A 16237-nucleotide genomic window follows, 5' to 3' on the forward strand; every position below is an offset into this window, starting at 1 on the left:
TCCAAAAAAGTCACCATGCTAATATTTTAAAATAGTAACATTTCCTTAAAATTGTTTTTCTTTTTTTCACAGCTTTGAATATTAGTCCGCTTTACATTATGTTACATTGAGAAGTATAAGGTTTCCATGTCAGAAAAAATTAAAACAAATTTGGTGAAGTGAATTTGCTTGCTGTTTTGCTGTCAATTTATTAGAAAGGTAAGTGATTTTTATTGATTTTATTCAACAAATATGATGATTTTCTAGTAAAATAACGTGCTTATTTACTGGGCTAATAATATTTGATAATTTCACACCTAATTTTGACCAGCAAACTTGAATATAACCATAAATTTGTAACGCCATTTTCCGTTCCGTATTTCGTTGAAGAATATTTTTTTCTTTTTACGGGCGTCGTGACGACTGATCTCATAGAATTTGTGATATTCTTGTCGCTCACTATGCGTGCTAAATTAGACTGTTCATTTACACCTGGAAATTAACAATTTTGCGAGAACACGGATTATTATTTCGTTGTCTTAGATTCGATGACTAATGCAATGGACTAACAAGGTCTAATAATTACGAACATAATGAAAGGCCGAGCGAAACTGTTGTATTGTTTTTTAATGTCACTGACCTAGAGAATTGTTGATGATTATAATTACGTCTGTATGTGGTTCGATTGTACTTCGCCAATGAAGTACCTAGGTGCTAAAATTCTTAGCAAGGTTGCCAAAGTTTTCCTTTCCTTTGCCCTAGTTTTGGTAATCTATCATTCAGTGGGGTCTTCTACCCTTAGAAAGTTCGCGAACACACCACCCTACACAAAAGGGCAATCCCCTTTTCTGCCATTATACCTACCTACCTAAGTACCTATAATGAAAAATAATCTTGTTCTTAAAATGAGAATTTTCTAGAACATTTAATTTTAATAAGACTATAGGTACATATAGGCATGTTGATATTAAACTTAAAGTGTAACATTAAAAGAAAGTACCTACTTAAGTAAATACGTAATTGTTTGTCTGGGTTTGATCCCTGTTAGGTTTTTTATGTTTTTAGCCTCGTAAGCCCTGGGGTCCTCTGAGAAGGACCAAATAATTGTAGTCATAAAGGCTGAAGGTTTTGAAATAGTTTGTTCTAATAATCAACGAAGGTACTTTTAAAAGTACCAAAACTTTGCCTGTCAATTTAATTCAAACCTTTGCGCCGATTGAGAAAAAAAGTATTTTGTCTATGAACTAGTTCATTCAATTTCGTGAATAGGTGGCTTTCATAAAAAAGAAATATGTATCACTTGTCGTAATTTGTCATTTTATTGGTAAAGATGGTACGCACACGGCGACGAGGTAAAAAAAAATCAAGTTAATAATCGAATGTCGTAGTTTTTCATACACATTATTTTCAGAAATCACAGGTAAGATAATAATCAACAACATGACATAATTATTTTATCAATTTCGTATCGATATCGTTAGCAATATGAAAGCAAACTTTTTTAGTCCTTTGCAAGGGACTTTAGGTGTCATGTCCGGATATTTTTCAAATACTTTTTTAAATTGTTATATGTGATTAAATCATACCGATATAGACTGACTTGCTTACGTGATCTTATGATTAAAAAAAACTACCGTCTTCATTTTATTTCCTTTTTCCTTCTAATGATGATCTAAACTGACACCATGAATTAATTTCTTTCCTAATAATAAAAACCTAATGTACTTCCAGAGGGACTAATCACAAACTACATCATAAAAACTAAAATCGTTACTTATTTTATATTTAAATATGTAAGTATATACACATATTTATGACGTACAAATAGGTATGTATGTTAATAAAAAAATACATAACCCTTTATAATAATAATATTTTTCAGATTTTACTAAAAGTAGTGACTTAAACCGGGAGTCCTTCTGGAAGAACTAAAAAAAAACGTATTTTTTTCAAAAATGTCTTCTATTCATCCTTACATAGGTCTCCACTTAATTTGAACCCGATCGGATAACTCCAACACTTTAAAATTTGTACCTGAAGTGCTCGGCCTTTACGACTACAAAAATTTGGTCCTTTTCAAGGTACCACCGTCGTTTATTACTTCAAAATCGTAATTATGCTTCGGCGTTACGAGGTTAGGGTAAAGTGCCTTACAATTTCATAGAAATAAAAACTTTTTTAATTCTTTGGACACTACCCCTACCTGCTTTTGATTAGAAAGTAAAACCTCAAATAAATTTTTTTTTATTATATTATTGCAATGTTCACAAGGTTTTTCTAAAGAATGCAAAACAATTATATTAAATGTTTTAGACTGTGACTTAATTGAGCCATTTCAGTAAGATATGAATAAGACAACTTACCTAGGTTTCAGAAATGTTTCATTTGTGTTTAAGGAGGTCTAATAATAAATAAGATCTTTCTTGAGGTGTTACCGAAACTTACCTGCTGGACTAGGAAAACAGAGTATCTATGCTTCCAAAAATGAAAACAACAAAACAACAAGTTCGCCTATGCTTTATGTAACGATAAATCATATGTAAATTTCCTTTGTATTTTAAAGCAATAAAGAGTATATAAACAAACTACTGGGCTGGACAAGGGGGGCTCTTACTGGGTACAAAATTTAAGACCTAAGGGTGCCCAGTTGGGCACGAACCCCGGTTCAGGGCGTCGTCTGAGAGGAAGATTATTTGAAAGAATTAATCTGCTAGGGTCGATAGCGATAAGCGCTGAATGAGGGAAATCGTCGACCACGCCGGCGGGGTCGGTATCGGGGTTCTGAAGTGTTTGTTGTCGCGAGCTGATTGGCCGCCAGTATACCGTACCGTATGTACATAAACACAGGTAGACGCACACACCCAAATGAGATCACTGTGGCGGTTGTGAATGTTATTATACATTGTTACTCAGTTCATATGTAGTCATGATTATACTTCCATAAATAGATATTACATGTAGCTATAGCTTCATGTCTTTATAAGTTTATAGGTTACGTTACGCAATATTTCTTCATCCTCTATTTCCTTCTTGTTCTTTGAGCTCTGACCTGGTGTGCGCGTGGAAAACGCCAAAGGGGCGGCCCAAAGAGACCTGGCGACACTCAATTGACCGAGTTGAAAACTCTCAGCATGTCATAGGAGCAAGCTATGGGGGCTGAAAAAGATCGCGAAGAGTGGAAATCTGTTATTCAAGCCCTACGTCTCAACAGGGGATAAAAGGATTAGGAGAAGAAGGAGATACATTTTATATTTCTGGGCTGTCGGGTAAAATTTACTTCATCTTTTTCTCCATGTTATCCCGTTTTCACAGGGTCCACTAACCAAACCTGATTTACCAATTCTGATTTTTTTTGTGCAGAAATTACGCTATCCATCAATCAATCAATCAATAGTTATTTATTGCACAAAGACAGTAAGGACATGAACAAACAAATAAAATAAGCACAATAGGCGGCCTTATTGCTGATTGTTCTCTTTTTAAAAGTTTGCTCATACATCAGATATCATACACTTCTTCCACTCATCATAAGCCCCTGATGAAGAAAAATATTTTTTTTCCAATGAATGAAATATTTCATTTCATTTTCGTTTTTTAATGCATACATGCAAATGAATGAGAAATTGTATTAGTATAAATTAATTGCAAATTCCAATTCAACTTTCTTCTTATTCATTAATTAGACAGTAAATGATTAGAAATCAATGTTTAATTTAATTTGGTTCAATTAAGAAGTAAAAGCTGTGTAAGTAGTTATTGGTCCCTTAAGTAAAAGGGCATTGACCTCAGTTTGGCATTTATTGATAAGGTCAAGTCAAGAAAACCTGATGATAAACCTGACAAAATAGGCTACCTGCATAATAAAAAAGTAAATAGAATATATTGAATAGATAGTTTGTAATGTTACTAACAAATATGGATGTTTTTATAATATTATTATAATAATTATAATATAATATGTCGTAAAAACCGACAGAGGGATTGCGTCCTCTAACATGATGGACTAATGTTATGGGCGATAGGCTGATCCCTTATCACCATAAGGTTCATCATATCCATCTTAGGACTTCGTATCAACAGTGGCTGCAAGTTGTCTTTGATTACTTGTGGCTCTGCCCACCCCATTTGGGATTACGGGCGTGAGTTTATGTATGTATGTATGTTATAATATAATTTTATTATTATTATAAATGATTTTAATTATAGAAAATTAGTATGAATTTATTTTAATTATAGAATACTAGCAGCTAGCTCTGTAGCTTGCTCCCATGATACGCAGAGAGTTTTCAACTCTCGGTCAACCTACCGTCGCCAGGTCTCTTCGGGTTGCCCCTTTGGCGTTTTCCACGCGCACACCAGGTCAGAGCTCGTCGGGATGGGTCGCGAAATCGCGAGGTGTAGAAATCTGTTACTCTAACCCTACATCCCAACAGGGGATAAAAGCATTAGAAGAAGAAGATAGAATACTACGACTTCGTCCACGTCATGATGCTAACTTTAAAAATGACAAAATTTCATACAGTTTCAACCACTTTTTTAACTCTTTGGGGGTTGAATTTCGCAAAAACCCGTCTTAGTGAGCACCTACGTCCTACAAGGAATGTCCTACGTCCCTCATAATTTGAGACTCCTAGCATTTGTTGTTTCTAAAATTCGTGATTGATGAGTGAGAGGTACATACATACAACATAAACTCACGCTTATTTCCCATCGGGGTAAACAGAGACTATGGGATTTCATTTGCTTCGAACCTGACATACGAGTAAATGAGAGGTATTTCCGTGTCATATTAAGGATATTTGTTCATCAATGATAAAGGATTCTGTTTGGCAAACAAGTTAATACTATAGGGTTCTATCGTGATAACGATCATGATTGTACGAAAAAATATTTTTTGACATTATATTTTTTCTTCCTATTACCCAGAACGCCAAATAGTTTCTAATACATTGCCTCACAAGCAAGTCTCAAGTCTAAGCATTTCAGTATGACAGCAGCATTACAGTAAGCGGTGCGCAGCGCGAACAATGCACTTGCGTCTGCGCAGGTCACGGTCGATCGCGTTCAATGGCGGCTCTTGGCCGGAACTGTCGAGACAATTATGGGCTAGGCGGGTTTTAACTGTGCAGATGCAGCAACTCAAATACAACCTCCTTACTTTTTTAAGTAATTTAAAAATAAATGTAAAGCTCATTTTAAGCATATTTTATATAAAAAAGTTTATTATAAGATTAATAATTATTGTCTGAAGTATAAAAATGTTTATTATTACACGAGTCCTCTAGTTATTAAATTACCTACTTGTTTATTCATTCAAGTATAAATTAAATAGCTTCACTTCATTAAATTATCAAGACTATTTTGCAACTTAGTCCAGAGATGCTTTTTACGAAACGATAAAAGGAACTTTTCTATCATTTATTGTACTAAACTGGTCTTTTTAAAAAATACATGTATACATACAAAGTCATAATCCATAGCCTCTGTTTACCCTGGTGGGAAATAAGCGTGAGTTTATGTATATGGTTATAGACAAAAATATTATAAATGTTTATATTTTTTTTGGGTTTAACGGCTCTGGCCTAGTGCCTTTTAAGCTACCTACATGTGTTGCCAGCACCATACTGGTCCTTCGCAATTCAACTTTTTTTTTATTATTTTAATTCCAGCGTCTGTCGACCCTGAACTTGTTTGAGCATTGTGTTCTATTTATAACGTGAAGAAATTGCCTTTTTCTTTTCATACTAAATAACTTGTAGAGTATATTGCATGCTTCCAATGCTTAATTTAATGCGTCTATGCTGGATTGTTAGCGAAAAAAAAGGTAGAATTCGTTCAGCTGATTATCTTCCCGGGCATGTCGTAAAAACCGACAGACTCTTCTATCGTGTGGGTTGTGAGGTGGAGTACCAAAGGCCAGGGTTACTATTGAGCCGCCAAAGGCCCCTGACGTGGCTCATGTAACGACTACTTACTTACATCAGTAAGTAGTAACCGGGACCAGCTTAACGTGCCTTCCGAAGCACGGATCATCTTACTTTCGGACAATCAGGTGAGTCAGCCTGTAATATCCTAACTAAAAATAAAAAAGAGTAGTAGATCAGCCGGGTCCGTCATAATGTCCCACTGCTGCGCTGGGCACAGGCGTCCCCTCAATCAACCGCAGGGGTTATGGAGCATACTCCACCACACTGCTCCACTGCGCGTTGGAGTAAGTGTTTTTATGGCGCTTCGAAGTACGGAATCATCTTTTTCAGACAATCTGGTGAGTCAAGCCTGCAATGGCCTTACCAAACAAAGAACAGGAAGGTTAAAATGGCCACATCGAAACAATTCATCTAAGAAAGCAATATTGCTATTTGACATTTGTTTGCATTGCGCACTTACTTTTATATGCACAAATGTCAAATAGCAATTATTACTTTCTTAGGTGAATTGCTTCGATGTGGCCATTTTAACCCCCCAGGTCTCCCATCGGAAATCGAACTCGGACCTCTAATTCGTGAGCCGTACACTAACCACTAGACCACGGAAGCTGTTTTGCTTCTCACTGCCACCCGGTAAACACAAAGGTCTATAAACGTGACGACTTTTACTTTTTAAATACAAAATAGTTTTTTGTTGAGCGAACGAAAGTCGCATAGCGATCCAATCTCCATTGCTTTTATCTATACAATTACTTCGCAATAATGATATACTTTGCTATAATTACTTATTAAAGAAAGGCAGCTTTAGATCAAGTGGAACTTTTACTTCTTTATTGTCACGGATAACCTTCACTACTTGGCCCGACAAATTACTGTTTCCATTAGTCACGGTAATAGAAATGGAGCAGTAGGTATAATAGATAATCTTTATTCAAAATTCAAAAAAAAAAACACATATATTTATTTTTCAAAATTAGCTTACAAAGTTAGCGCTTTTTGAACGTCAAAAATTAAATTACATATTATGTAACTAGATGTAAAACTACTACCACATCGGAATCCGTAACGCTGAGGGAAGGACGTGGCCAGAAAACCTCAAATTATAATCAAGCAGCGGCTCGATCCCGGCTTAAAACAAAAGAGAAAGAGTACAATCGGCCTTATTGCTAAGTAGCAACCCAACAGCAACACAACAGCACATCAGTACACACAACAGTAGCGACTATATACCTCTACCTACCCTTTCAGGGATACCGTCATAATTATATAAAAAAAAAACTTTATTTCGGTCAATTTTACATCCATATCAGCTAGGCTCTGAACCGGCGTGCGTGTATGAAACGATGAATGTAGATGAAGCAAGAGAAGTGTATCAGGATCGAAGCAAATGGAATTCCATAGTCTGCTTACCCCGGTGGGAAATAGGTGTGAGTTTATATATGTATGTGTGTACTAGGGTCACATCACACAGACTTGATAAATTAATTGATGTTACTTTGTTACCTAGGTACCGAACTTGCAACAATGGTGCTAATTCCTGTAAATACCATCTAATTTTATTTTAAGATATATCTGTCATTTTCTTATCCGCCGAAAAGGAAAGGGACGGGTAATCGACAAGCATAAAATTTATGGAACACACGTCAATTTTAAGCACAAATCTAAAACAACCGTCTAAAAATTCGCCCGGGTTATTCATTTATTTACTCATTCTTCCTAAAATTAAGAGCTGTCAATCATCCGTCCCTTTCCTTTTCGGCGGATAAGAAAATGACAGGTATAACTTAAAGTAAAATTAAGAGATGTCTGCAGGAATCGGGGCCAATGACTTATTAATTTATCTAAGTGTTTAGTTCTGTGCAATAAAGTATATTTGATTTGATTTGATTTTTGACTAACACAGTTGGCTCTACCATTATAGACGGCGATACAGCAAACATTGGTCTAAAAAAAGCTCGGCGAGGCGTGGGTACAGAGTAGACCGTACGAAACCTTTTCTAAGGACATCACCAATTTGGCCCTAGTAATTCATAGTTTATAGTTTTATGCTACTGTTCAACCATAAAGCGATCCCCCACTCCCTGTGCGCATCATGACTCTACCCCTACACTTGTTTTATGTATGTGTGTATAGTTTGCTGTATGTAATTGTGTATGTGTGTGTAAGAGAAGGGGAGACACAACCCCTAACTCGATTGGAACCTAGTGTGGGGAAATAGCTCGATAAATGAAATAAAAATAATTTTCATTTTTGATTTTTAAGTTTTAAATAATATTTTCTCATTCGGTAATGTATTTTTTGGATTGCAGCGTAGTACTTAGTAAAAGAGAGTGGAGTTGAACCGGCGACAGATGTTCTCGCACTAAATGCGCGTTAGGGCCTTTCCAACCTCTTTCGCCATAGAGGCAGCCAATCAGCTCGCGACACCAAACACTTCAGGGCCCCGATACCGACCCCGCCGGCGTGGTCGACGATTTCCCTCATTCAGCGCTTACCTATCGCTATCGACCCACTAGGGTCGATTAATTCTTTCAAATTTTTTCCTCTCAGACAACGCCCTGAGCCGAGATACGCGCCCAACTGGGCACCCTCAGGTCTGTTGTGTTAAACGTTGTGCCGGGTGAGAGCCTTCAGCGCTCCCCATTTGTCCGGCCAAGTAGTTAATGCCATCTGCGGCAAATCTACATTAAGTCACGTCAAAACAAAAACCAACCTCTTTCTTCTATTCCGTGACGTAAACTGTGTTAGAAGAGAAATAAACCACAACAATGAAGAAATTCGGTGAAATGAAAATTAGTGCTATTAACATTGGCAAATGTCTATTTAGCACTTTCCGATAGCACAAACGGAGCACTGCATGTACTTGTGGAAAGACACTGTAATCAACTGGGTCGTCTGGATCGTAATTAGCACAGATTTGCTCTACATCTCCTTAAGTGCTAAGTGCTATAATTCTGAAAGTTCGCCATTTAGCGGGTGGATTAGCTATAACGATAATTAGCAGTCTTAAGCTCAATGCAGACTGAGGCGCACCGGGTGCATTTGGGTCATCATCTCCTTAGCGTTATCTCGTTTCTCACAGGGTCCCGAGAAATGCATTCGAAGGTATGTGACCTAACCTGTATTGGGCTGGGTTTCCTTTCGCAGGTTGGAAGGTCAGACAGGCAGTCGCTTCTGTAAAAAATTTTTAACAAAAAAAAAACCGACTTCAAACGCAAAACTAAAAAGCAACCTCCTCGCGCGTCCTCTAACATGATGGACTAATGTTATGGGCGATAGGCTGATCCCTTATCACCATAAGGTTCATCATATCCATCTTAGGACTTCGTATCAACAGTGGCTGCAAGTTGTCTTTGATTACTTGTGGCTCTGCCCACCCCATTTGGGATTACGGGCGTGAGTTTACGTATGTATGTATGTGTACTAAAAAGCAATAAATAAATTTACTTCGCACAAAGTAATTAGTACGTATTTTCAATTAGTTAATTAATTTTATAAATCTGAAGTCGGTGCCAAGGAAATGCTACAACGAAGTACCGATTCATATATTTTTCAATACTGATTGTTTTGTGATTTTTTGTTTGAAATTGTTTTGTAATTGCTTTGATATAGGTATTAAACAATATTGTGTGTACATAGTAATTTGATATTGTAGTAGGGTTGTTGTAGCATTTACTTGGCACCGACTTCAGATTTATAAAATTAATTAACTAATTGAAAATACGTACTAATTACTTTGTGCGAAGTAAATTTATTTATTGCTTTTTAGTACACATACATACATACATAAACTCACGCCCGTAATCCCAAATGGGGTGGGCAGAGCCACAAGTAATCAAAGACAACTTGCAGCCACTGTTGATACGAAGTCCTAAGATGGATATGATGAACCTTATGGTGATAAGGGATCAGCCTATCGCCCATAACATTAGTCCATCATGTTAGAGGACGCGCGAGGAGGTTGCTTTTTAGTTTTGCGTTTGAAGTCGGTTTTTTTTTTGTTAAAAATTTTATTTTATTTTACGATTTTAAGTGATGGTAACGACCGAGCAAGGATGCAGATTTAAAATGGGTGTCGTGGAAACAAACAAAATCCAGGTGCAATAGGTTTGCCAGGCCGTAGGATGTCTCCCTGATTGGGAGCAGTTTTCAAAGATGACGTTCCGATCACACCCCTATACATCATTTTTACCCCCAAGACATTTTCTGGAAAAACAAAATTTTGTATGGCGGCCATCTTGTTTTTTCGCCATTTTGTATTTTTTTTACCGGCCATTAAATTCGACCAAGATTTAAATAGGTTTCGTGAAAGAAAAATTGGTTCAGGTGCGATAGTTTCGCCAGGCCGTAGGGTGTCACCCTGATGCGGAGCAATTTTCGAAAATCGGGAAGTATTTCCATACTTAACATGACATTCCGATTACAACCCCGATATATATTTTATATCCCGAGATATTTTCTGAAAAAACAAAATTGTGTATGGCGGCCATCTTGTTTTTCCGCCATTTTGTTTTTTTTTCACGCGCTATGGAATTTGACCAAGATTTAAATAAGTGCTCTGAAAGAAAAATTGGTTCACGTGCGATAGTTTTGCCAGGCCGTAGAGTATTTCTCTGATGCGGAGCAGTTTTTGGTGACCAGAAAGTATTTCCGTACTCTACATGACGTTTTGAGTAAGCGCCCCATACATTATTTTTACCCAGAGGGGCTTCTTCCAAAATCGACAAAATTTTGTATGGCGGCCATTTTGTTTTTTTGCACCGGCGATTGGATTTGATCAAGATTTAAATACGTTTCGTGAAAGAAAAATTGCTCCAGGTTGTATAGTTTTGCCAGGCCATAGGGTGTCTCCCTGATGCTGACCAGTTTTCGAAGGTCGGGAAGTTTTCCCGAAGCCTAAAGATCGATCCGATCAATATGACCTTACAAACGCACTAGTCGCCCCTACGATTTTTGAAAATTCCCCTCGATTTCTCTGGTCTTCCATCATCAGATCCTGACTTCCTTGACATGGGACCCCCTTGGGTATATCTCCTTTCGAACAAAAAAAGAATTATCAAAATCGGTTCATATACGACGAAGTTATGCCCGAACAAACATAAAAAAAAAAAAAAAAATATACGGTCGAATTGAGAACCTCCTCCTTTTTTGAAGTCGGTAAAAACCGGACCTGTCAAAATCTTCAGGTTACGTAAGCGGACCCTGTAAGAAACGGGGTAATGCTAGGTAGATCTTCTCTTCTATCGTGTGGGTTGTGAGGTGGAGTACCAACCTAGGTAGATGATGATCCGAATGTCTAGTAATTACCTACTGCCTTTTCTTTCATATATAAAATAACGCTTAATTAACTTTGGAGAAGCTCGGTCGCCCAGCGATAAACGCGCTCGGTCTGCGATTGTTGAAGTTAAGCAACTTTCGCAAAGGCCGGTCATAGGATGGGTGACCACAAAAAAAATTATCTCGAGCTCCTTGCTTCGAAAGGCACGTTAAGCCGTTGGTCCCGGCTGCATTAGAAGTCGTTAATAACCACCAATCCGCATTGGGCCCGCGTGGTGGTTTAAGGCCCGATCTCCGTATCCATCCATAGGGAAGGCCCGTGCCCCAGCAGTGGGGACGTTTATGGGCTGGTGATGGTGATGGTAATTAACTTAACCCTCTGGGGTAGAGAAATGCCACGGAATATGACTTACTACGATCGTGATGCCTTACGCGTCTTCGGCTTTCATCAAAAACTCTTGACCTCGCCTGTCTTTAACCTCCTAAGGCCGAGGTTTTCAGATACAAAAGTGAATCAATGGGGTTTGGATTTTAAAAGGACACTTGATCATCGTAAACATCCTGAATTCGATCGCATTATGTTCGCCTAGGCCTACCTCTAGTGATAAAGACGCTAATCTACCTTATAAAATTATCGGCTAATATTCCTCGACTGGTCGACTCGATAAGCATGCGTGCGCCACTCTACTGTTTAAGTAGTCGATGGCTCAGTACCCGGCCGACAGCGGAGGCGAACGTACGTCTTGCCCGTTCCGCAAATCGATTTGAAAATCGACTTCCACACTACCACCGTCCGTTTTATGTAAAAATGTGCGCGTATTCTTAACGACCTTGATATTCCTTTTACAAAATAGATTTTAAAAACAAGCAAATATATTCGGTCAAAGTTTGTTTATCGGTTCGCGTGTTATTAAACGAGGTTGTATATTTATCGATTACATTGCAGTAGCTGTATTTTCACTGCTTTAAATTCTAGTGTGATATAAAGTTGGATGTTTTACGTATGCCTACGTCTAATCGCAGCGGATTGGGTCGCGATATGCGCGATACACTTATAGTCGCCATATAGAGAAAGAAAACCACGTAAGCGCATTTAAAAAAATACATTATGATGTGATCTCCTTCAACAAAACCTTGATTCGGGTAAACATTGACAACACATTTTTTTTACCTGAATTTATACCTACTAGCTTGTCTATTAAGAGGATTTATTAACAAAAATATACGGTCGAACTGAGAACCTCCTCCTTTTTTGAAGTTCATATTCATATTCATATTCATTTATTCCTTGTAACAACTTAACATTGTGTTGGAAATTGACAATAAAAAATAAATAAAAACAAGCTTAAACTACATTACAATCTAAAACAACAGTGGGACTAAGTCGGTAAAAACACATCCAAATGTTTTCAAAAAGGCGCTTAAGTGCATTTCTCTATAACACCATGTCATATGCAGGTTAGTAAAATCGTAACGAAAACTTTTGAGGGATGATTGACCGCACGATTCTGAGTTAATATCAAGTGGAATTTTCTACTCAATCAACCCCCTTATCATCTTCATCATCAGCCGTACGACGCCCACTGCTGGGCATAGGCCTCCCCCAAGGATCTCCACGACGATCGGTCCTGATGATGTCTGAATCATCCCCCTGAGTATTAGTTACGATGTCACTAACACCCTGTATATAGGTATAACGCCTGGAGCACGGACTCAGCCTAGTTATAACACCAGTAACCTACCTTGTACAGTCATGAGCAATATCATGTACCCACTTTAGAAAGAAGAAAGAAAGAAAATATTTATTCGGCATACTTAACACTAATTAACAAAAAGATAATAATAATTATACATAGTGCCGAAACGGCTTCAGCTCAGCAAATGTCACGGCCTAGCTGTAGCAAGACTGACGCTGATTTTCAGCTGCAGCCGGTTGGGGAATCACAAAACAGTAAAACAAAAAGAACTGAGCTCTAAAGTCTAAGCACATAATTACGTACCTAAACCGTAATATAAAGTATTTGAGGAAAAAGAAAATAATAAGAATAAAATAAATAAATTAATAATTCTGTATATTATGTATTATACTGTATACATGTGTGTGTATACAGGGTGTTAGTAACATCGTAACGAATACTGAGGGGGATGATTCAGACGAAGACGAAGCATGAATATTTTTAATAGGTTGTATCACCGCTTAACTGGCATTGTAGAAAGTGTTCTTTTACCTTTGACCGGAAAGTATTAACAGAACCCTGTCCGCACTATCATATTTGACATTTAATAAGATTTCGCTTTAATTTGTCAAAAAAAGTTAATGTGACATGGTTTCAAAGTGTATACATGTTAGTACTCGTAACAGTACCTTATTTCCAATGTTAGATGTGTCATTCTAGAGAATGTTCCCACTCTGGGCACGTTCCCGGCAGTAGAAAGGCGCAAAACTTATGTAAAAAATTAAAAAACCCCCGACCAAAAAAGTACTCAATTATTATGACAAAAGGTTAAAAATGCTAAACCCTATAAAAAGCAAAAAATAACTTATCCCACTTATGCTTGCAAGCAAACTGAGCGTGTAACATTCCTATCACACTGAACAAACGACCTGATGACCTTGAAGACCTGAACCGATTTCCACCAAACATAGCTATGAACACTCTCGACTGATATACCTTTCAAACAAAAAAAACCGCATTAAATTCGGATCATCCGTTTGGGAGCTACGATGCCACAGACAGACACATACACATTTACACACACACACACACATACACACATACACGTTAAACTTATAACACCCCGTCGTTTTTGCGTCGGGGGTTAAAAAGGCTTTATTACGTACCCTTTATGCAGATAAGATCAGAGTACAAGAAAGAACAGTTTGAAAAAAGAAAAGCAGACAGTGTCCTTATTATTAAAGAGTTCTGACAACGGGAACATTACCACTTTGGGAAGTTTCCTGGGAACAGCCACTGGTCAGGATGTATTTCAGTGATGTTTTTTTTTTTCACACAATACGTACATTAAATCTTAAGACTGTTACTATACTACTTATAATTGATATCAAGTGGATTTCCTATCGGAAAATTCATGAAAGTGTTGTGTTTTTTTTTTTAATTAATTTCCGTTTCATGTCATATGATTCCCGGTGTTTGTTACTCCTTTGGACTATTGCATTAGTTCAATCAATCAATAATACTTTATTGCACAACAACATATACAAAGGACATAAACATACGAATAAAACATAAGCACGCGGCCTTATTGCTAAACAGCAATTTCTGCCAGGCAACCTTAGGGTGAAAGAAGATTATTCATGGGATTAGTTCATCTCCTTCTTGAGCTGTTGTTTTTACCATGTCTCCTCCAGTCTAATTCTTCATCCAAGCATGGACTATAGTTCAAAACCAAGTTTTTGTCTTCTTGCCGTGTTGTAGTCTGCAGGTGTTGTTGTTAGCCTACAACAGACAACAGAGTTAACAACAACAGCAACAGAGTTATAACTCTGTTGTTCAGACCTTTTCGCCTACTCTTTTATTAAAAACAACAGTAATTATCTTGATCAGATCTTTTCATTAAAGAATCATGATTACTTTCAAATTACCCATGATTTATTTTCAAGGAGTTTTTGTTTCGGGCTCCATTAACTTTCTCACCTGTCGCTCGATTGTTTTCTCCGATGATCGAATCTTGCGCACACAAAAGATCAATTGTCTATTCCACTTTTACCTTAGCTCTCGTTAGTTATTAGTCAGTTGTTTTCCTATCAGGGGACTTATTCTTGGATCGCTCGCCTTCAACTCGCATGTCTATGTCTCATCTTGCAAATGACAAGTTCTGATGTATACCCATACATCATCATCATCAGCCCATTAACGTCCCCACTGCTGGGGCACGGGCCTTCCCTATGGATGGATAGGGAGATCGGGCCTTAAACCATCACGCGGGCTCAGTGCGGATTGATGGTTATTAACGACTGCTAATGCAGCCGGGACCAACGGCTTAACGTGCCTTCCGAAGCACGGAGGAGCTCGAGATGAAAACTTTTTTTTGTGGTCACCCATCCTATGACCGGCCTTTGCGAAAGTTGCTTTACTTCAACAATCGCAGACCGAGCGTGTTAACCGCTGCGCCACCGAGCTCCTCATACCCATACATAATAATATCATTTAGGTATATTATATTCGAGCGTGAGATGAAATTCAAATTCAAAAATATCTTTATTCAGTAGGTAACATAGTTACACTTTGAATCGTCAATTTTTACATAACGAACGTCTCATCCGCCTAAAACTACTGCAGCTTCTCACAAGCTGTATAGCCTGCCTATACCTGGGGAAAAGAAGCTGCAAAAAAAACCTCGGCACAGGGTCCTAGACGTTCTTTAAAAAAAAATAAACATAAAATATTTTTATACACTTGAGTAATGTAGCTGCCTAATATCAGTTCTCAGACAGTTAATCCCATGCATTCATATCTTCTAAATAATCACTAACTTTATAATAACCTTTTTTGTAAAGTTTCTGTTTAACTACTGTCTTAAAACAGTTGAAAGGCAAATTCTGAATGTCAATGGGAATCTTATTGTAAAAACGTATACATTGCCTCTTAAATATTTAGTGATCTTTTGTAATCGACTGACTTGTAAAGCGAGCGATTCAAAAATAAGGTCCCAGCTTTGCTACCTACTGACATAAGATTATTGTGTTCAAAGGAACAAGTAAATGTTGAATCATCTGAAAGTCCGAAAAAGTAAAATAAGTATGATGATTTAGTGCTTCGGAGGGCACGTTAACCCTTTGTTCACGGCTATAAGCCGTAACACGTCCACCATTCCGCAGTGGAGCAGCGAGGTGGAGTATGCTCCGTACCACCTCCGGTTAATTGAAGGGAGGCCTGTGCCCAGCAGTGGGACGTATTTAGGCTGTTTATCTATGTATGGTAAATGAAGATGTGACCAAAGTGAAAAACTTTCTAGCAAATACTTATTAACTCTAGCTTTCCTAGATTCAATTTTAGTTTCTTTTGTATCTCAAAACACGAGTCGTAAAACTT

The 16237-nt window shown here is 37.6% G+C and overlaps 1 protein-coding gene across 3 annotated transcripts in view; it reads left to right on the forward strand.

The window, feature by feature from the left end:
• Positions 1–72: 72 nt before the first annotated feature.
• Positions 73–16237, forward strand: part of LOC126373117 (kinesin light chain) — a 75527-nt gene continuing 59362 nt past the window's right edge. For 2 of the 3 annotated variants that reach the window (XM_050019122.1, XM_050019125.1), the window contains exon 1: positions 11903–12102. The gene's annotated coding sequence lies outside the window, so the exon portion shown is untranslated. Of the gene's footprint in view, positions 199–11902; positions 12103–16237 lie in introns of those variants that run through there. The other variant, XM_050019124.1, reaches the window with a different exon arrangement.

Source organism: Pectinophora gossypiella, chromosome 15, assembly GCF_024362695.1.
Source record: "Pectinophora gossypiella chromosome 15, ilPecGoss1.1, whole genome shotgun sequence".
Classification (NCBI taxonomy): Eukaryota; Metazoa; Arthropoda; class Insecta; order Lepidoptera; family Gelechiidae; genus Pectinophora; species Pectinophora gossypiella.